This window comes from Leptidea sinapis, chromosome 1 (assembly GCF_905404315.1).
Source record: "Leptidea sinapis chromosome 1, ilLepSina1.1, whole genome shotgun sequence".
Lineage (NCBI taxonomy): Eukaryota > Metazoa > Arthropoda > Insecta > Lepidoptera > Pieridae > Leptidea > Leptidea sinapis.
This window is the reverse complement of record NC_066265.1, coordinates 5,938,316-5,963,187: the sequence shown is the minus strand read 5'-3', so window position 1 is coordinate 5,963,187 and position 24,872 is coordinate 5,938,316. Positions and strand designations below refer to the sequence as shown.

Sequence of the window (24,872 nt, the reverse complement as noted above, 5' to 3'; positions counted from 1 at the left end):
TTTCATTGAATACTTCGTCACTGCGTGGCGCTGTAGTTAAAGCGCGGTCGAAACTAAACGAAAACTCTATCTAATAGACGCGTTGGCAGAGTTTTGCTTCAGACAATTTTTAATTGTGAGTCTAGTTGTTTATTGTACGTCAATGCTGCGTAGGCAATATTGACAGTACGACGAAGTACTATGAAAAAAAAATTGACCACACTTAAGAAAATCCCTTCGTGTTAGCTAATGGCTTAATAATTACCTCGACATTAGAACATTTAGATAAAGCGCCGGGCGTCTATCAGTGCCCGAATCAGAATAATTGAGAAATTACAACATACAATAATAATATGACATAATAAACAATAGGCATCTCATTATTCTGAACACCCACAACTAAATGACACAACACATGTATCTATAGTTTATGATAATAAGCCGGTTGGATCATACGAAGTTTACGCTACACGTTATATAGAAAGTCCATTATACCTAACATATTATGCTTTCCAATTTCACCAAGTTATGCAAGAAACTGGTTGCCCAATGTAACTTGCGATCGTGTCATGACATCAAAATATTAACAATTCTACAGCTTATAATGATTTTCAAAACACAAACGCCAAACTTGAGGAAAACATTGTATCGGTTAGTACATTGAATACACGTTAACAAAATAAACATGTGTAGAAAGAAATATCATGTCATTTCTTTTTTGTTACTACGAAATAAGTTCCTAAGCCATTTTTGAGTTTTGTTTGAGATAAAACAAATGGTTGTTAAATATTATATTTTCTTCACAATATTTTAAGATTTTATATTAATACTTTGTTTTCATTTTTTATACTCACTGCAGATAACTTAAATTTACAATACTATTTACATGTTTTTATTGGTAATTGTAATAATATTTAAAAACGGTTTTCCAGTGATATTAAAAGGGGTGGACCTCTGAACCCGAAACTAGTTAAAACTGCATCTTCGGGGTCAGTAATTCCTCGACAAATGAAATGAAATTATAAAATTGATATAGAACCATATAAATGGGATGGAGAACTATAGCTAAAAGTGGAATCAACAGACAAGTTCTGTTCAAAGAATAATTTATAAGATTGACTTGATTAATATAGGAGAAGGTAAAATTGTTCTTTTACTCCTAAAGTATTGTTTGCATGTTCCTCTCGAGGCTAAACATTAATAGTTAAATGAGGCAAAGAAGTTACAATCTAGAAAATTATGTTAATTACGTAAGCTGTATTTGCTTTGTCCCATGGAACTGATGGGAAAAAACTCACAACTGTACCAGGGATTTCTAGGAATCTACTGCTTTTCTTATGATAAATGAAGACAACTGAAGCAGAGAAAGGCTACAGAGAGATAATTCATTCAAACATTCAGAGATCATTCATTCAACGGTACCACAATGGCGCCTATTTCTGCCATGAAGCAGTAAGCATTACTGTGTTTTGGTCTGAAGGGCACCGTAGCTAGTGAAATTACTGGGCAAATGAGGCTTGACATCTTATGTCTCAAGATGACAAGCGCAGCTGTTGTAGTGCCGCTTAGAATTTTTGCGTTTTTCGATAATCCAAAGCCGGACTGCATTGTAATGGGCAGGGCGTTTCAAGTTCCATCAGCTGAACGTTCTGCTCGTCTCGGCCCTTATTTTCATTAAAAAAAAACACCGAGAGATGCATTGCCGGCCTTGCTCTTGCTCGTTTCTTGAAGGAGTTTTATTCTCTTCTATTTTTTAATGTATTATGAAATGTTTGGATATTATTGTTATAATTCGCTAACATAATCAATATGAAAATGAAGATGTAAATCATCTTCATTTTCATTTTTAAGGTTGGAGCAAAAGATATTGGGATTTTTAATACGTTTGTTCATAAATATACTTTCGGTATTTTCATTCTTCAAAGATTTATTACGAGGAAATTTCTAAACATCCATAGGTCATTCTGTTCCTTGATGTTTGAACAAAACAGATTGCTGTTTCTCTACTTCACACCCTTGCCTATCCATATCAAAAAACACTTCGCCTTGAATTCGCAAGACATTGAAAACACAAGCATTTCTACGATTTATTCAAGTGTGCAGTAATTAGGTATGTATTAGGAATGCGTTACACATATGCGAAGTGGAATAAATTAATCGCACGATTGACGCAAAGTCGGATCTCGATACTGGAAGTAACACAAATTCATGGTCATGATTTGAAATTGAATTTCATTGAACTTAAAATCTATTATAATCATAGTAGTCGGCAGATTTTATTTTTATATATTGTATTGATGTTGTCTCTATAAAGATTGTATTTTTTCGTTGTTTTTATAAAGAAAATATTTTTTTGGTAAGTTTAGCGGTTGTTTGTTTAGCTAATTCAGATATATCTTAATAAAACAGTTGATTTAAAAATTTTCACTGGCTTATTAACGGTTAGAATTATATGTTTAATAAATAACCGGCCAATTTCTCCAGCAAAGCGCATGGCTTGCGGAATCAAAATGGCGAATCCATATTGTTTTTAATATCCCACATAAAACCTTCAGGTGTGTTTTTCAATAAGAAATATATGTGTTAATGCATAAATATTTTATTCAAACGTAATAATCTTTATTGTCCTGTTTTTGTTTATGCTTGTATATCTTTACTTGTACAAAAACACAGCTGTTAATTATATTAATAAAGTTTCTCAAACAAAACACCGCACGGTACAAGGCATCTAGAACAAGCCAAGGCTTAAGCGATTTCCATACAAATTACAGGTCACTTTCGAAACAATTGAGATTCAAGCGCACAAGTGATTTTATCCATTGTTTTCTAAACAATCGCTGGTGTGTTCTGTACTAGCACATAACCATGCGGTAGGTAACACATGAAAACAGTAAGGGTAGGATTAGGACCTTTGATGAACACATTTATGAGGTGGAGGAATCCAATTCACTCCGAAGTTGTTGCGAATAGTCGCGCAGAAACAAAAAAGCGGATCTGCGCAACTTCAGGGCACTTCAGAGCAGGAGTATTTCCTGTAATAAACGATGCTTTGATGCGCATTTGTTGGTCTACGAATAAAAAAAAGTAATATTAAGGGTCTATCATCGTAGATCTTAAGGATGGAAAGAAAGAAAAGACGTGTGGCTAATTAATATAAACAATATTTAACTGTATTGCCGTTTCACCATGATATGTAACAATTTAAGATAAGCCTCGATAGCGGAGAAACAATTTAATCTGTTAATAGTTTTACAACAAATAGTTGTTACATCATCTGCTTACTCACGATTTTATCTGGGTTACCAGTTACTTGCATTAATATGGAATTATGGCAATGTATAATTTGACCACAACGAAATTTTGAGTGTGACGCAATTTAGGTAGTGCAATTTTATTATTATTATTGTTGGGGAAATAAGCACTTAAATCTGTAGATATATTGTGTCCCCTATATGTGCTCGGACACACACTCTAGCAATAACTACGCTTGTTGTGATGATGTAGTTGGGCAACGTTTAGAGATTTTTTCGTTTACATAATCAAGAGTCCTAATTTGTACCTAAATCACATCCTCCAGGCCTATGGCCTTTAAGAGGCGCAGTATCCTCAGTGGACACAAGTGGGGTAGGTCCTCTGCCTGGATATTGAGGGCTTTGAGGTATCCCACCCTCATTATGGCGATGGCCTCACATTCCTCAAGTATGTGTTTAGGATCTTCGTAGGCCTCTTGGCGAAATCTACATAGCTCGGATCTGAATCTGAGGCCTATTTTTATACAATTTTTATTCCATACAATTTTTGATTATACAGTATAATTCCATACTTCCAAATTCATGAAAATTTTAGATTGGTGATCACTTAGGTTAACGGTTCTCGTTTCGTCTCCTATTCTAAAAGTAACCCTGTCAATTACTTTTTACCACAGAACTACTAAATCGATTTTAATGTTATGTTATGTGTCACTAGCTACAGCGCTCTTTAAACCAAAACACAATAATAGATGCACATTACTGTTTTACGACAGAAAAAGATGCCACTGTAGTACCCACCAGCCAGCATCCTGTGCTAACTGCTAACAAGCCTCACACGACAATAAAAGGATAGATTAATAATTTAACTTTTAATACTTTAGGTGCTAGAATACTTCAAAAAGTGCTTATATGATTAATATAATCCAACAAAAATAAGGGAAAAAATTTAAATATGAACACAAACTATTTCCTTCACAGCCAGTTTCCAAAATTTCGTTACCGATTGCTTAAATATTAGAGAACGAAATTGCAACGACTGAAACCCTGATCTTTGATTTTTTAACTGACAGTTAGTTGGAGCTGCAGTTATCCTATATATTGTTTTAGGATGGGTTGCACCAACTAACTTTAGCAATTACAAGCATCTTAAACTACCGGTTAAGCAACAAACGAGTTGCACCATTTGTCAATTAGATTAGTAACCGTCCAATATTCGCCGGTTAAAGCTATTGTTCATTTTATTAGCTAAATAGCGACCTGTTAAGAGTTCGATATTGATAAAAATATTCGATATTAACTATTGCCTATGCCAAGGAATACCATGGTGCAATACATTTCGCAGTCTATGTTAAAGACAGTGTTACTGTTAACGACGCAACTCAGCCTTAGAATATTTAAATCTAAGGTAATATTACCTCTTAAGGTCAAAATCTAAAAATATACAGCGAAAAGTACTGAATGGAACAATCAAACAGCCGCATGTATCTATTTAGAGAAAATTTATTTACAGACCACATTTTTATTTTACGACACCAAGCGTACTAACTTCAACTTTATAAAGCCAATCAAGATTGATTTTTCTTCGCTCTACTAAATGACTACAATAAAAGTATGCCAAAAGCGATATAAAATTGGATACAATTGCTTTTAGACACGAGAAATAATTCGATAGCTATTCATTACATTTTATATCGTGTACCGTTAAAATGTTATTGCTGTAACTTTTGAAACTTAAGAAGGCCTATGAGTACGTCTACAACAACATATAACTTAATTTCTAATACTGAATTAAAGATATAAGACGCTAAATTATTGTTTGAATATACCCTCAATTCTATTATTAAAATCAACAGTAAAACTGAAAACAAAATTTTATGAACACTGTGGGACACGAAGACGCGACCTCTCGCGTTCTGTGCGAGCGCTCTATCCAATTGAGCCAACCTTTCATGTGATGTATCATTTATAAAATCTTATATGCTTTGTTCAACTCTCAAGTTGTGGCTTCATCTACAGGATCTACTTTATAGTAGCAGTTTTATTTGTGTAATTAATCCCAGAGGTGAGGGTTATCACTTTAAAAACATATGTATAACATTTATATTTTAAATGTTTTCTATTGTAACAAATAAATCGAAAGGCATAACGTGGTGACACAATCAAGTCTTTATATTACATCAATGAGGCTATCTAGGATAATAACATGACATATAAATTTCATTTTTAATATAAAATATGTAATATTTGGTTATTGTTTGTAAATGTAATGGATACAGAATAATTTATTTCATCGCAAATTTAAGTAGGAATGCATGTGTGTAAAAATGTACGATAAAATAACATATTATGTGAATTACCTTGAAAGTAATGATGTAACTGTTACATTACAAAATAATGTGATAATACTGACAATAATTGTAATGAGGGTCATTGATTCGCGGTTTTTCCTTTTGAATCTCGTCTCTTCCATATATACTATCATATACACGCTTACGATATAAATATCCTTGGTAACTAGGTAATTTATTATATAATTTACTGCTAGCTGTTATTAACCTATGCATTATGTACCTATTTATGAACGTTATTTATATAATGTTACGTCGCTATTTTAAAATTAATTATCTGAACAATTAGAAATAATACACAAAAATAAAATGTTTACATTGTTGAATGAACAAACAAATTTTGTCTCTTCACCATTGTTACGTATCTCTTCCGGGGGTAATACGTCATAACAGCCGACCAATCACAGCACGTCATTTCATGGGACGAGGGTATAAAAGAGCGGTTAGAGGCGAAACACGTGTCGAATTGTTTAAAGAAAAATACTGGCGGAATTAACACCAAAGAAAACTGAAAACAATTGGATAATTATTTATCTGTTAAAAACCAACGTAACCGCTCGTGGCTGTATAACAAAACAATGGTTGATAAGTGTTTGATATAATCTATGAACGAAACAGTATTGATGATATAATTAGCAGAAGTACCTAATCAACTTACAATGCTATAAAGTTCATTTCACTTTTCAAAATTTAGGTAGAAAGTTCTCTTAATGAGAGAAAAATTTAAAGAAATTAACATTTAAACTGTTGCCTCTCAATGTATACGAGCCAATTTTATGTATGTAACCATCATCATTAACACCAAGATCAAAAATTTACTTGTTATGCCCACTACTCGGTTAGTTAATAAATATTTTGTTGGGCGATGTAAATGCTTTTACAACAAGATCCCAGAAAATGTTAATTACAAATGTATTACGAAACTCAATATAATTGTTAAAAAACGTTCGGGTGGTATAAGTTACAATGACTTTCTTAATGATACCACATTTTAGAAATGGAGCGACTTAATTAATAAATCTGAGTTTAAAAAGTATATTATATGTGGTGACTTTTATATTAATTTATTAGAAAAATCTACCACCAGTATTAGATTCTGAGCTTCGTTCAAATCATATGATTTAACCAATAATATATTCTTAGAGCCTACATGAATCGTCGAATCCAAAGTCTGTAGTTTTAATTGATTCTTGCGCCTGTTCTTCTCAGGTCTACGGCATATATTTTCGAAAGATAAGTAGTTTTGACGTTGAATAGGTCAAATTCAAATAACCTTTATTAAGTAAGGCTTAAACTAAGCGATTTGAATCGGCACTAAAAATATTTTTAATATATTCAATCCACCTTATTTCCGACAAAAGTAGTACTCGTGAGAAGAACATACAAGAAACTCAACGGGCATTATTTTCAATCATAAGAGTATTTTACAATATCTATAAGACAAATTAGTTTGTAAGGCGCAGCATCTAATATATGAATCGTGTGAAAAATTAAAAGCATTTCAAATATCAAATATTTCATTAAAAGTAATAAATAATTAACTGCATAAATTTATATTATCTTATATTGGATACATCATCACCTTTAGAGCTTGAATTCAATGTTTGTGTAAGGATTCTTCGAGAACATGATGGTAGTGATTACTGTCATAATTAGTAATCGCATCCCACAAATACAATGATTTACTAACTTTAACGATTACTAAGTAAATAGATAATTTAATACTCAAACATCTATAACTAACGTATGTGACAGAAATAATAAATAGAGTTTATAAAACCAATAATATCACCCGCTGTCATAGCGATTATTAATGTTGCATAATATTTTACGAAAGAATTTCAATACGGACAAAAAATAAACATTGTTTTGTGATGTCGTGATATAAAAAACTCTATATTTGGTAGAGATCAGTTTTGATAGCCAATAGCGTTGGTGAATGCGCCGGACGAGGCTGCATCGAGGTCGCACAGACCAGCCATGGACGTTGAAGTATGAAACAACAATAACATTTACTAAACTTTCAATTTATTTTCAAGTTCATGACAAACATTTTTGGCAGTTTTGTCGCTTTCTGCTCAGAAAATGACGGCAGCTGTGTGCCGGTGATAAAAAGACGTATTGGTATGACCAAGGATGGTATGACCCGCCTGAACTAAATATGGAAAAAGAGGGGAATCACTATTACTACTAAAACCAAGATCAGTTTAGTGCGTGCCTTGATATTCCCCATTTGTCTGTATGGCGTGGAGTCGTGGATGATACGGGGTCGAGAGAGGATTGATGCCTTGGAGATGTGGTGCTAGAGACGTAAGTTGAAGATAACTTGGACGGCCAAGCAAACAAATGTGTCGATACTCTCACAGCTCAAGATAAAAAGCCGTCTGTCCACGATATGCCATCAACGAATTATTTCGTATTTTGGCCACATAATGCGAAAGGGAAATGAGATCCTGGATAAATTTATCGTAGTTGGGAACACAAATGGCAAGCGAGCCCGAGGCCGATCTCCGGATGGACTGACCAAATATAAGGCTCCAAGTCCAAGTTTAGCTCCGTCGTAAGGGCCGCGATGGAAACAAATAGTTCACTCCAAGTCTGGGCCACTTGTTGATGACCACGATCCTCACACATGAGGGAACTACTAGAGAGAGCTCATGAAATGCACGTACAACCGACAAAAAATATCGGCAATGCTCCTGTGACTCCCCCGGTGTTATTAAGCGATATTAAGTCCACGGACTTATTGTAATAAAAATATCAGTTAAGTTTATTATGCTTTAGACGCAGCTCTTTATATTATTTTTAATTTTTCAGTTGGCCTTGCTAATAAAGTGTGTTCATTTAGTTTCTTAAGCTATAGATAATTTTTCTTATATATCTGATAACAAACTTCTGTTAGCTAAGCGTGTACATTGCCTTTAAAACAATTAAATATAGTCCAATCACGAGAGACAGGACGCTTATAGTACATTAAATTCTAAAGAATTGGTATTATTATAATTGTTATATAAGGCTTAGATAATTTATACGTCCAGATAGAGCCTCTTGCTGTTAGGCACGCATGATAACACGCCAGGCTTATTACTTAAGTGTGTATGACAAGCTACGTCTTACACTTGCGATACGTAGATGTCACTTTATTTTAGTGTGCGTACGTTGCTAAAATTAGAGGCTAACAGTTTGCCGCTATTTTCGACGTATTCGCAGCTATTATATATTATAATATTATAACAAGACATATAAAATATATCTAAGATATAAAGAAGATTGATAAGCATTTATATAGTTGTTAATCTTGCATGGTTAAATCTCATAATTTGATGTCATGCAAAATAAAATAATAAAACGATTCAAATGCAGCATTTTTAAACATTTTAAACAAATGATTGAATCAATTTTCAATAATGCTTAAGTGTTTTATTGAATTACAAAACTCTTAGATACAATTACATTGGATAAAAAAGCCAAGTTTCAATATGGCGCCGACATTTTCGCTGTTGCAAGAGACCTTACACAGATCACGAGTTTACGGCCGGTTGCCTTTCCTTAAAACCTTGAGACTGTATTTAATTTAAATCTAGTTTTACAGAAAGACTAATGTTATTTATATTATACGTTAATAATACGAAAAATCGTATAAATTTTTTCAATACTTTATTGCTAATTTAGTACGACAAGTGGGTTGGAGTGAATATATTTCGATGATGATTGATTTTCATTCGATTCTTTATTTAAAATTATTTAAAATATATCCAAAAGTGATACAGTTTCCGGGTGAAGAATAATAATATTTTTGACATTGTATGCCGCATCAAATATTGTATAGCTGACCCAACAGACGTCCTGTACATATATAAAAGTGACATTATTTGAAACTCTCTGTAAATTTAACCGATGTTTAATTCTTAATCATACATTTTTTTATGAAAATATTAGATGAGACGAGAAGGATAATACGATAAATACAGGACTATGTTTTTCTTATGAAAATAAGGGACGAGACGAACAGTACGTTCATCTGATGGAAATTGATACGCCCTGCCTATTACAATACAGTGCCTCTCAGGATTCTTGAAAAACCCAAAAATTCTGAGCGGCATTACAATTACACCTTAAGATGTTAAGTCTCATTTGCCCAGTAATTTCACTAGCTACGGCGCCCAAGACCGAAACACAGTAATGTTTACACATTACAGCTTAAAGGCAGAAAGAGGCGCCGTTGTGGTACTCATAATCTAGCCGGCATCCTAAGCAAAGGAACCTCCCACTGGTTACATACATGATGCATTCAAATTCAAAATACTCTAATGCAAAGTCAATGTCAAATAAACTTTATTCAATTAGGCTTTAACTACGCACTTTTGAATAGTTACCACATTTTTTTTAAATTACTGAATTTACCATATGTTCGTAAAAATATGGACTTGTGAGAAGAACATATAAGAAACTCAACGGCCACTCTTTTCAATCAAATATAATATCTTACGATGACTGTAGTAAAGATATAATAAATAAGTTCTAAAATGATGCATCTAATATAAGAGTCGTGTTTAAATAATACAAATTATTTCATAAAAAGTAATAAAGAATTAACTGTATAAATAGAAATTTTCGTATATTGGATGTAAACTTGAACTCATTGTTTGTGTAAGGATGCTTCGTGAAAATGATGGTCGTGATAACTGTCACAATCGTTCCCCTTGCACATATTTGAGGGAAGGAGACGACCCGAGCATGACGAACCATGTTTTAGTTATCATGCATAGCTACGCATGATAATTAAAAACTTACAAAATTAATGATCACAAAGCAAGCCCAGAAATGATTCTATATAATGCAATTTTAGTGGATTCATGAACCAAAAGAATATATTATATTCAGGTTACATTCGATTATACAACCTTAATGTAAACTATTATTAGGTGGACCAGTATAGGAGCAAGTGAGATTTAAACGAAATTGTACAAAAGATAAGTATTATAAATACTATTAGGTGAATCTCTTGCTTGCCTCATCACTGGTCATAAACAGACGATTGTGGAATGCCTGACATCAGCGTAAATATAAGGCCAAAAACTTTAAATGTATGCTTTAAGACTGGTAAATAATTTAAAACATGAAAACGGGTCTCCTTGCTCCGGTTAAGTGCCCTTAATACAACATCGTGGGCGAAATATGCAATCTTGTAATCAACCTACGTCAACAAAAACGCGTTCTTGATTCAGTACCAAAAAACAACATACATTTTATTGAAGTAAATGTGTGTAAAAAGATTTAAGATTAATTTTGAACATGATATCATCTTACTGTCGTCTTACTGTCATAACCATAATGTTAACACCAGGAACAGACATAAACTGATGATGCCTACTACTCGGCTAAGTCGAGTTAGTAACTCTTTTGTGGGGCGATGTATATGCTTTTACAACAAGATCCCAGAAAATGTTCAAAACAAAAGTATTACGTTATTCAAATAATTGTTAAAAAACGTTTGTGTGGTAAAGGTTACTATAACATAAATGACTTTCTTAATGATACCACAGATTGGGAATAGAGCGACCCCCCTCAGGCTATTAAATAATAAGTTTAATTGTACAGTGTTACTTTGTTTCATTGTAAATGTTACTTTAATTGTAAAACATATTTTTGATGAAAAAAAGAGCCCGCTGAGTTTGTTGCGCCCATTCTTCTCAGGCCTGAGGCATTCATTTTGGAATGGGTGGTAGTTTTTTTTTTGACTTTCAATAAGTGATTTCACATCCTATTTTGAATAAAAATATTTGAATTTGAATTTACGTTCAAATCTTCTTGATGTTAATTGTAAGAAATATCTGTATACTACGATCAAAGATATTGGTCACATTTAGTACTTACTATATACCTTTTGCATGGTAACTGCAATATCTGGTGTTTGGTAATGAATTTGAAATTAATCCAGACAAGTATAATAATAGAAAATTTACAAAATGTGTTACCCATGCGCAAGTGAACAGACAGTTTGGCAATTACAGAGAACAAAAGAGATTAGAACTACCAAAACATATATAAGATCCATTGCAGTTTATATAAATTTTCTTAAAAATTGATATGTTTCTAAATTAATTTCATCATAAGTATATCCAACTAACTGAAACCCGAAACTTTGTTCGCGTGGATTTTTTTATCAAGCTCTGTCAGGAACTATTCAAATTTCGGGATGAAATGGCGATAAAACATTCTCGACCACTGGCCTGGCCAAAATCTCGTGGTGATCGGTTAACTCATTAAATGTGAAATCGTAACGAAGAAAGTTCCAATAAAGATTATAAATAAGGGAACTTTATCAACTGTAGTAATCTATAATATGCTTTATGACAGAAAATACCAAAAATGTTCCTTGGCACATCCATATCCACTTGACGCAAGAGTTATACCGTCCTTCTTGCTAATTAATATAACGAGTTATACAGCCTCAGACGTCATTAGAAAATCTCGCAATTAAGTGACCATAAATAAGATGTTCGCAAATAAAACAGGACAAAACAGACAGGTCCGCTTTGAAATGCCACGAAGCAATAGCCCGTACTTGACCTTTCGAACGTTTTGTATAATTCAAACAAAGATTCGCGACAATATGAATATCTTATATATTTTTCACTTGTTTTTGCTCTTATAACTACAATGTCAAATAATTTGGCATTTAGATAAAATGTATTTAAATAAATTATAATCTTACCCGACCCGATAGACGTTGTTCTGTACATAATAAATAAAATACTGTTTTTTTATGAATTTGTCATTATCACTGTCAATTATCTCGTAACATATGCTCCTTTTTGTTGTTATAATGAAATTGTTTCACAGCAGAACTTTCAAACCGTGCATCAATAAATTCTCTCACAGAAAATATGACCATACAAAACAAATATTGGAAATAAAAATAATTATGGGTTCCAAATCGAATAAAAACCATCCTATCTCTCAAGTTTGACTAAACTGCACGCCATGAAGTAATTACCCATTAAAATCCGTTCTTTAGTTTAGGAGTTCATCGCTGACAGACAACGTGACACGTAATTTATATATATTAAGAAGACTAGCTGACCCGGTAAACGTTGTTTTGCCATATAAATTATCTGTAGAGTTAGACCGTTTTTTGGACATTGCAACATTTCTTTATTTTTAGTTAAAATATAAATTTTTTTCTAAAATAAACGTTGCCTAAGTTACTCCTTATTACATCAGCTACCTGCCAATAAAAGTCCCGTCAATATTGGTCCAGCCATTTCAGAGATAAGCCGGAACAAACAGACCGAGAGACAGACAAAGATTGTAAAAAAAATTATTTTTGTGTATGTACGTATATATATTCATATACATGTAGAAAAAAAACGGTTATTTCAATATTACAAACAGACACTCCAATTTTATTTATATGTATAGAGTATATAGATAAGATATTGCAGTTGAAAATTTCTTTCAATATTATCTCATAGTTTGTCGTTCTCTTCTATACAAAAAACTTGAAAATCCTTGAGCCTCCACACCCTAATGCATTCCTACGGTAAGGTTAAAAGACATGGTTATCTTAGGAAGCTTTATCAAACATGTTGACATGTTAAACTTTGTTCGTGTTTGTGATAACAGCTAGTTTAACATAGATAAGTTTCCTTCATATTCAAGGAATGTTATTCGAAGCCGCGTGAGGTGCATTGTAAATATTTCGGTGTTAACAAGAACTCTTATCGTATTATTCTCTCCTGTTATTTATTTTATCCTCATCATATTTTAAGATAGTGTTTTCTTTTCTTTATTTATTTTTTATTTCTTTATGAAAATAAGGGACGAGACGAGCAGGAGGACGTTCAGCTGATGGTAATTAATACGCCCCGCCTATTACTATGCAGTGCCGCTCAGGATTCTTGAAAAACCCAAAAATTCTGAGCAACCCCACAATTGCGCTCGTCACCTTGGGACATAAGATGTTAAGACTCGTTTGACCAGTAATTTCAATAGCTACGGCGCCCTCCAGACCGAAAAACAGTAATATTTACAAATCACTACTTCACGGCAGAAATTGGAGCCTCCCACTGTTATCACAACCCCACAAAAAAGCCGAGAAAAAGCATACAATGTTGACAAATAAGTTGAAAGTATTAGTAATTAATGCACAATGAAAGGCTGTTAGTTACAAAAAACCAACAAAATAGTGTATTTCAATAAAAATACCTTGATTACTCTATTTAATGTTAAAGGAAACCAATTTTAACAGATTGACTGTAAGCTTATAATTATTTTACAAATCTTTTAGTTACCGGCGATAAGCAGTTTTAACTCAGTAATTCGTTCGAGCTTAATAAGTCAATCTGAATATTAATCACAAATTAATGAATAATTAATTATAAGCCGACTGGTATAAAAGGTTATATGAAAATTGGTTTTAAAGTTCAGGTTGTAACATAGTTGTTATGTTATGAAATATCAATAATAATCTTCCTGTTTAAATACTAATCTTCATAATGAACTGAGACACGTACGATCCATCACCTAGGCAAAGCTTCGACAAAGCAAGCTCACATCAAGTCTTTCAAGATTATTTGAGATATTATTAACAGTTTTACTTGTATTGAAATCTCAAATAAAAAAAGGGGTTTAAATAAATGAATGAAAACTTTACTATCATTGTGTCTATATACCACGTATTAATATCAGCATAGAAAAAAAAGTATGTGTGCACTTATGTATGCACGCAAGAAGTTATACTTCTTTGGCCTAAAGAAGCAAAAATCCTTAATATTTTTTATTCCTCTTGCTATTCCACGTTTGTAGAAAGAACAATATGGTAAAAATCTTGCTACGATGGTTTTGACAATTAATTATTAAATAATGAATACGGCTGCACGGGCTTGCCTATCCTATAATAATGGACGAAGAAACCAAAAAAAAACGAATGTCGCAAACGTCAGAAAAATTTTAGGAACCAACTTCACTTTTGTTTTACAGTGATGCGCGCGCATCTTTAAATTTCACTCTTTTACTTTTTTCATAACGCGTCTAAAGAAGTATAACTTCAAAAAATTTTTATATAAAATGCTTTAAATATTCATAAAATAATAACATAATTTAAAAAAAAATCTTCAGGTATGGGGTTCAAACCTAGTCTCCATCACAGTTTATAATATGTGGCGCCTTAGACCGCGCGGCCAAACTTAATGATTGTATCATTCACTACATGAAAATATCAAATCAAATCAAAATCAGTTTATTCACGTAGGTCACGGAAATGACACTAATGAATGTCAAAAAAAAGTAAAATATTTTTCTTATTGAATCTACCGCTACTTCGTAAAGGGTTGAGCTAATGAGAAGAAGTAGCAAGAAACTCATTGCCACTCTTTTATACCAAGATTTACATTTAAGTACATCGATTTACAAATCATTTCAAATTACAATATAATATGTAAAATGATGCAACAGACACACTCAAACGTCAAATAGTCAATGTCTTACACGAGTAAGTCAAAAAAGTAAATGTAAATTAATACAAAAGTTATTGAGTACAGTAGCTGCATCATCCACATACACCATAAATAAATAAAGGTATTCTGTGAGCATTTTATAAGCGATTATAAATAAATAAATATGTATATATCCATACATTTATATACATCATCATCTTCACTCCTACTACAATCTATATGCAATAGTAATGCGACATGCGATAGGTCGGCAAAAAAAAATGAGGCGATGTAATAAAGTTTGTTTAATACTATGGCAAGGGCTTAGACCATTTTTATTTTTACGGGAAAATACATAACTAGCTGCTTGTCCTAAATCATTCAGAAATAAATTTGACACTATAATAATTGCCAAAAATGTAACGCTTTGCTCTTTATAACAGTGACAGAAAATGTAGAGAAATGATAAAGTATTCGAAGCAATACCCGAATCTTCACGGTACTAATATACCTATTCCCCTAATTCCGCAGAATGTCTTTAAAACAAATATTTGACTTCGAATAACGTTAATATTACCCAAATAAAATTTGAAAACAAAATTTTATGAACGATGCGGAACTCAAACCCACGACCTCTGGCGTTCCGTGCCAGTGCTTTCCCAACTGAGCTAACCGTTCGAGATCAAGCATCGTTCATAAAATTTTGTTTTTCAAATTTTATTTGTGTATTAATCCTAGAAGTGAGGGTTATCACTTTAAAAACATTACAAATTGTTAATAATATAACCGTCAGGCTAATGGATACCATTGACTATTTCATTAAAAATATTTGCGAAATGAATAAACGATAATAATTAAAATACGATATTCTATTATTTCATGTTCCATCCAGGTCCATTAGGTGCCTAATAGAACTGTTAGTAATTAAAAACTAATGATAAAATTAAGCCGAACCTGTATTAAATTAATATTTTCTCTATTTCTGATCATTAAAACGTAAATATTTTTCTTACTTTTGACACAATAAATATGTATAGCGTATTATTTTAGATAATTTATACGCCTAGATAGAGCCTCTTGCTTGACAAGCGATGAAAAGAGGCCAGGTTTATTACTTAAGTGTGCATGACAAGCTACGTCTTACACTCGCGATTTGTATGTCACCTCGTGTTAGTGTGCGTACGTTGCTCAAAATAGAGGTTAACTGTCAACCTCAGTTTTCGTTGGTGGTTTACTTTAAATATAATATATATTTTTATTATTATTTTATAATTTTCAAATTTATTTAAACGTAAGATGTTGTCTCCTTAGCCCAGTAGTTAATTACACTAGTAAGGCCGCCCTCAAACGCCTTCATAAAAAAAACTGAATTCTATTGTGTTTCAATATTAAATTTCATATTACACAACACACAGTTTTCGGTTCAGTTTCACCTTTTTGTATGACTCATTGGACGACCTAATTTGAGACCAATATCGAACATGGCGAAACAAGTTCTGTTATTACTTGGTTACCACTTAATGGACGCTAGCTTGGATCTCGTTTTGACTGTTGGCCTTTAGGATTCAATAAGGTCATATAGTTAGGTACAGTCAGCATCAAAATTATCTGGCATTTTTTTACAATGTCATTATTAGTATACGATAATCGGATTGACACTTTTTAGGTCCTTATTTGAAAAAGTGTCAACACCTAACCCTATACGGAATTATGGGCCTATTTATAAAACTTCCACTTCGAAATTTTGGAAGGAGTTGGCAACCTTTTTTTAGGGACATAATTTATAAAATTTATTATGCGGTACATTAGATAATAATAATACACAAATTATTTTGCCCCAAAGTAGACATAGCCTGTTCTATGGGTAATATATTTAAAACAATATACTTACATAAACATACATAAATACATATAAATATCTATGACTCGTTAACAAACATCCATATTCATCATATAAATGATAGCACCTACCGGGATTCGAACCCGGGACCTCTAGCTCAGTAGGCAGGGTCTTGACTGACTTAAAACCTATCAATAGGTAGCACATATAAATAAAAGTATGTTATTGATATTAAAGGTAAAATTTAAATATAAATATAATTTTTATATAAAGAAGAGGGCTTTAAATATCAAAAATTAAACATTTACAAACTGGATATTGTGTTGTTGATAGAAATATTAATTATCATTACCTACCATCATAGTTATTTCTATGATAATTAACCTCGTCGCGGAAGACGATAATAATTACGTAGATTATCCACGACTACTTCAAAAGTACCTGCAACTTCTAATCATACGCAATAATATTCTATTATAAATTAAAGTTGTGTATCGTTCTATTTTCTATGATACAGTAAGGAAACGAGGACTAGTCCATGGGGCTTGGGATAACAAATCTCTGTTTTAAGAATTAAAACTTCTTTTGAAGTAAAACTTCTGACGTGGTGTGACTTGGGGGTAACTCAGAATATTTTTCTAACCGAAGTAACGTTAGTACTTCCGGCAGAAAAAAGTCAATTGAAATTCTTAACTATTGTTTCAAATTGCTCAGAAATAATTTCTGAAAATCTCAAAGTGTATTTGTTCATTTATGACTACTTTTTAATAAATATGAAATAATAAATAAAATTTCTCAGACTATTGCGACATTTGTTAATTTTTCTTCGTCCGTCGGACAGGCAAAAGGTACGAGCCCATAGAGCCATATTCGGTAATATTCAATAACAACGTTATATTGATATGTGTGATTTTAATAATTTAATTATTATTTTTTTCAATTATTTATTAATAACTTGGCTTTATTTAATGTAATTATATATTTAATGGGATCAATTAATTCTTCTTGTCTTTCAACTTTTTAAGAATATTTGTTATATACTGGATGTCCTAGAATAGCTGTAGAATAGGTAACATAATTAATAATAATTAAGATTTACTTCAATCGCGCGTAAAGATTACACGCACACAATTTTTTATAGGTATGAGTAATAATTTTTGACCTGATTATAAAATATTTTATTTCATTATTAGACTACGTTTTGTAGGTACGTACAAATAAACGTAAAGTGTTTTAAATATTTAATTTAACCTGCAGAATCTTTTGGGATTGTAAACTATATAATGAGAAGAAAATATTTTTAAGGATTGCTCCACTCCGACTGTCCTACCGCTGTCTTTTCAACAGTTAGTTCGTCAGTCTGTCAGTTTGTATCTCATTAATCGCTACACCTGAAATTATAACGATAAGAAACAAAATGTCGGATTGCAAGATGGATGCCACGCAAATAATGATAAATATTTCTTACACTTAAAGTTGTATGCAAGTGCACCTCATAATTCACGTATCATTTTCCTTTCAAAATTTAAAGTTTAAGTTTTATGCATTAAAACATAGAGTGAACGTACAAATATATAAGCTATAATGTAATAGTGATAACAATAATGTAACATTTAACATTCCTCACGATGTTACGCGTCAAATCACAATTTCTCAGTATTGTATAAATTTTTACGTGCCTCGATATAAACTACGTGACTAGATCTTCGCCGAGATAATTATAAATAATGTTATTAAATTTCCTTCTGCGCTCTTTAAGGCAAGCAATAGTCTACGATTGCATCAGATTCTTGATTCTAGTTCTCCAATGGAAATTCAACCGATTGCTTTCGTGTCACGTTGATAAATAAACTTATTAGATTCTATTTATATAAGCTCGATATAATTCCTGAACTGTTGCTTAATAGCAATTTAATAAGCAATTAATAGCGATTATGATAAATTATTTTTATCACAAAAATCAACTTTTTTTTGGTTTTAGATGAAATTTATATATGTTATAAATTATAGATGTAACCTCATTTTAAGATGGGCTGTCTGCAAGTGAACGCTTTAGTGAGCCCAGCCGTGCCGAGGCATAGTTAGAGGAAACAAACAGACAACAATAATTACATATTTGAAATTGACTTGAGATGTCGCTCTTTCAAATCTAAACAATTTGTTATTTATTAAGTGAAATCGCTCACTTCTGGGATTGATTAATTTAATTTAATTAGATTTACGAAACATACGTTACTCATGGATCAGTTGGAAGAGCGCTCGGATGGAACCCGAGGGGTCGTGGGTTCAACAGCGTTAATTTTTGGCTATACATTAAATTTAAGGTACTTATTGCCCCACATATTCACTTTGTAGGACCAAATACAGGCTGCTGTATTTAGACACCTTCAAGCCTTCAAGCTTTTTGCCCCTTATTAAAATGTTAATTCTGAACCCATATAGCCTCCATTTAAAATATAACTCAATGTAGAAAAGACAAATTTAGAAACAGATGAATTTAGCCACATGAGACAGATTTTCAGATACGGGCTCTTTTATTATCTCAGGAGACTTATAAGCATTTAAGCATAAGGAATAAGTTTCAACCAATATCATATATAGCATTGCACTTATATATATGATATATGTTTATTGTAAATCATATTTAACTAAGGTTTTAATTTTATTTTCCTTTCGATGCATTAATATAAGAGGACTTGAATAAGAACTCGATTAGAAATATATTATATTACTTTAATTTGTGATCAATGAGTTCTTTTAATATTATAAAAGCTTCATTGTTTGTCAAAACACTAAATATAATATAAAGACGTAGAGGCATAAAAGGCATTTATTTTCTCAAAAATAATTCCTTTACAATTCTTGTTGATGTCATTTCTAATATACTAGACATTACTCCCGCTTCGGAAACAAATGGCAATCTTGGAGAGAAGAAGCGGCGCAAGAAACTCTCCCAGCATTCTTTTTTTTGCGCTAATTTTAATCAAATATACAATATTGTTCTGTCATTGCTATTGCTATAAAATAATCATAATCTAGTCCCAGGCTGTCGGATCACTTAGGTACTCAGCTGTTGAGTAGTAGGATTTACGACAGAGCTATTTTTTTTAATAAAACATTTAAATTTATTTACAGATAATGCTTGAACAGTGGCTGGGACTTTATCATAAAAGTGCATACATTTACCCTTTAAGCTATTATGTATATTATGAAGCCTACTAGAATTAATTACAAGGAATCACTTATTTCTAGTGTTAAAATAATGATAATCTGTTATAATATAAGTGCAATAAGGTGACGTAGGTATAGTAGATAGAGACGATCATGATGCATGGTTCTCCTCTGGTTCTAAGTAGCCCATCTAAAATTCTATAATATTATTTTAAATAGGCTAAGTTGTTTCATGATTTAAAAGATGGGCTGGGAGTTTCTTATCAGTTCTCTCACTTTGTCATAGCCTCTTTACAGACTGATGTAGCTTTATACGACGTTTACCAAGTGTTGTTGCAAAATGTTATGTTATTGTCAATTCCTATGGTAAATAAATGTATTTTAATCAATATTAGGCTATAAACTAGCACATTTTTACAACTTGCATCAATACCCTGGCTCCTACGATGTCCAGACTACTTTAATATATATATATATATATATACTATAATATCTATATCGAGTGCTATATATGCTATAATCTTAGATAATTTATACGCCTGGAAAGACTGTGGCAGCTGTGAAAACGTCGAAAATAATAGCGGCGAACTGTTCACCTCTATTTTGAGCAAACGCACACTAAAACAAAATGACTGGTGTATCGCAAGTGTAAGACGTAGCTGTCATGCACTCTAAAGTAATAATCCTGGCATGTTGCCTAAAATCAAGAGGCTCTATCTAGACGTACGAGTATAAATTATCTAAGGAATCAACTAACTATAGAAGCAGGTATAATTTTGCGATGCCTTAATATCTTATTATTAATTATTATTTGCCGGTCTTAGTGAGTCTCACACCTTCGGCCGTCTGAGAAACTTAAGCTTGTGGGTTCCAGAAGTGAGCAGATTATACAAAGTACTCTATATACGTGGCTCAATACAGCTACTGGAAACCGTCAGTATTTTCTACCAATGGATTAGCCTAGCTCATAGTTTCTCAACCTTATTTTGCTTACCGCCCACTTTGAGGATATGTTTTTTCTAGAGTATTTTCATGTATTTTTTTGCCTTTTTAGACTATATTTTTTAATCTACCCACACCCCATCTGCGCCATCTCAATGTCCCCTAATTTTCTCTGGGTCTTCTACTGCCCCCCCGAAAGTCTCAAACGCCCACGTTGAGAACCTATGGCCTAGCTATTAAACTTGAAAACTTTTGCCATTTATATCTTCAAGTAAACATATTAAGTATTGTAAATATAGTTAGCCAAAAGCATGTCATGTTGTTAATAAATCTGACTTTTTACAATACATTTTATTGTAAAGCAGTAATATTATTCCGACATTTATCTTTATTAGTAATCGTTTTTTGTTAATTAATATAAGTCAAGACGATAACGCGGAAGCTAAATCACAATATTCATAATGGCATGCATTATGACTATCTAAATAAATTTTAACAAAACAAATACCTATAATTGCACTAATTATAATATTAAATATTATGATTCTTGTACATACATATTATGATAGACCGTTAACGAACAAGTTGGATACTAAATTCTGAGAAAATAATGCTTTTATAGAATTTCATAGTCAATGAAACTCTGTCAGCAACGACCGATTGTTGACAGAATAAAGCAAAATCCATACTGTACGTTTTGGCGTCAATTTGTGAATCTTCTCAGCAGTTAAATCAGCTGCGCAAAATTATTATTATGGGTGTCACCATTGAAAAGCGAATTGATGACTGTCTTAAAAACCTTAATATACATTTATTTGTGCGTGATAGTGATAGGCCGACATTGAAATATTGTAGCTATGGCAAATCTATTTATTTAATGTATTTGCTTTTGAAAAAAGTAACTTAAATAACTAAAAAAGAGTATCAATTGATGATAAGATATGTACCAACTAGTCGGTAAAGTCAGTTAATCGGCCTCATTACTTAATTACTTGACTAACTCTCGAAGACGGCCGATTAATTGGTTTTCTTTATAACAATAAGTGACGAGACTAGCAGGACTTTCAGCTGATAGTAATTGATACCGCTCAAGACCACAAAAATTTCCGAGCGCCCGTAACGGTAATAAAATATCCCGATAGGTACCTATGATTGGCTTACGATAATTGTTACAAGTTACGTTAATACTTTTAAATACGTCTACAAAGTAATTACAATCACTTGAACTACATATTGTTCAGAACAACCACAACCAAAGAACACCTGAGTTATCAAGAACAACAATGTTATTCAATTAATGACTTCCGTATTTTCAAGACAAACAATAATTATTTCCCAAACTTAGAATACGGATTTTAATTGCATTTTAAGTGCCAGTTACGTGTATAAAAATCAATTTTATTGTAACGGTTAAAGAATTGAAAAATCTTGGACACTTTTGCAACACTAACGGCCGTTCCCAGTACATATACTATGTACAAAAAGAGATAAATTATTACCTTCTACTGTCAGTAATTAGCTGTCAATAATCTGAAGCTGTCCCAATATAACCGATAAGTCATTCTTATCACCTTATATTGGGACACGTGAATTGCAATTTCCATACAAACTTCTAACGCTGGTAAGCTGTACGTCGTCCCATTGACAGACAGCGTGCACGGATAAGGTGAGTTAGCGTTGATAAGTTTATTGAGACAGAAAAGTCAACGATAGTTAAGATTTTTATCTCAAGTAAAAGATAGACTGAGTATTGAGAACGGCCGTAAATGAAGTTGCCCGAATCCTTCATGATACGTATTTAAATGAACAAAACCTTCTAGAAGCGTTGAATACAGATATACTATCGTAGAGGTGCCACTTTATTGTGTGTCTTCTATCGCATTTACCAAGATGACTTATTAAATGTGCGGTTTAACCTGATTTCTGCCGCGAAAACTTAAATGTCATTCACGCCAATATGAAGTGTGGCGTACGATCAGTTGCATGTCAGCTTGCAAGTAACCGGCTAGCGGCCGCTTTCAATAACGTATCTCTAGTTACGGCTAAACATTGCTGTCACCGTTTAATAATAAGATATTATCTATCCATAGTTATGTCCAATATATTATTAGTTATAGTCCAATGCTATCTGTCTATAGGTTATTGAAATGTAAGTCAGCGTAAAACGATAGATTTATCTACCTCTAGCAAGTTAAACTGAGGAAAGATAGGTTATTGAAAACGGCTGCGCATTTTTAATTTATTTTTCTTCTGTCACGTTTTCGTTTGTAAGTATTATTTGTTCTTGGGCTTTAACACTACCGTAGCTAGTGAAATAACTGGGCTATTCAGACTAAATATCTAATATTTCAAATAGACAATCGCAATCGCTGTGCTTCTCAAGGTTATGGGTATTTCGAGATACGTGAGCGGTACTGCATTGAAGTGGTCAGGGCGTATCACTAACAATTAGGTGAACGTCTTGCTCGTATTGTAAAAAACCTAGAGAAGTTTTTGGAAAATCTCACGTTACCCTTTTGTGGATGAATGTTTTTGTTAAAGTCGAAATAAAAAATCAGTGATTTATTTAGATCAACATCATTTAGAAAGTCATATTTACTTTTACCTACAGCAGGTATTGAGAAAGAAACCTCAACAAAAATTAGCATTTTACTGTAAATCGAATCATTATTATTATTTTAATATTTTGCTAGTATTTTTCACCGGCATTAAAACTTCAAATGTGTTTTTTAAGATCATTTGATTAAAGAAAATATATAATATATGTTGAATTTCTTTTTTTTACACACTGATAAACAGCATCTCATTTAAATATCACAAATTGAAAATATTAAAACAAAGTTGCAAGAATGATGCATAATGCACTTAAAATATATTATGCGGGTAAAGTGAAAAATCTTGTTTAGTAAGTATTTAGCACATACGAAAATGAAAGACAATGAAAACGTTTACGCGCCGACTGTTTACTAAATAGTCATTCCAACAAGAATATATTCCTAACAAAGCCTCACATTTCGAACACGTGATGAGTCAGGGACCTTTCCACTGTTGTTTATTCTCACTAAAGCCTCTCTTGAATATCAACAAACTAAATTTTAATGCGTACCTAGTTGAACCTTAACTTATTTACACTATTCGGTCGTAACTATTACGGCAATTAATAAAAACCGGTTTCAAACTAATTGACGGTTACTTTAATAAATTTTAGGGCAAAGCGGTAAATTACCAATGCAATTTTCCCGCACAAAAGTTGTCAATGTAAATAGGATTATGATACCAGTGTCAATCAAATTACGACACATAATCAGATGCACAAACACACGAGCTTTCTCCACGTAAGGTTATACAATAAAGCATAACTGTAAACATCCGTTCTTACCTCTGCAAAGACCAGTCCGTTAAAATTCCGGCACAAGGTTCCCAAGATACACTAACACTAATTATTGGATTTTAGCAAGTCGTTAGACTGTCACACACCGTTACACGTCATGTGTGAGAGAATTTCCCAAGCACTCACTATTAGGTCTAACACTGGCACTTCACGGAGTTTCTCTTAATCCTGGGTATTGGCTGGTATTAAAAAACGAACTAGATTTGAATTTGGAATGTGTTTGAAGCGTGACAGTTGCGCGCGCGACGGACGACGATAGCACAGACAACACAATGGCGCAAGCGTCGCGTTTCCACTCTTGCAAGCGACTGGCGCGCTCGCGGTGCCTTCACCTTCGCCGCGCCGAGCCTGTTTCGCAACAACCTCAGCTTTTCCATGCAGAATACGTAGTTAGTTGCATGGCAACTGTAAAAGTTTTGTTTTGACGAGTGATATATCTGACTGGCAAATAGCAGAATACGTTCCCGCTCTTTGAATAAATTGAAATTATTATTTATTTCCGTTATTGAT

General features: G+C 32.6%; 1 protein-coding gene across 2 annotated transcripts in view; it reads right to left on the bottom strand.

Annotated features, from left to right (window-relative positions):
- LOC126968290 (uncharacterized) overlaps nucleotides 1–24,655 on the bottom strand; it is a 185,772-nt gene extending 161,117 nt beyond the window's left edge. For both annotated transcript variants that reach the window (XM_050813194.1, XM_050813203.1), the window contains exon 1: nucleotides 24,351–24,655. The gene's annotated coding sequence lies outside the window, so the exon portion shown is untranslated. The remainder of the gene's footprint in view (nucleotides 1–24,350) is intronic.
- Nucleotides 24,656–24,872: the final 217 nt, after the last annotated feature.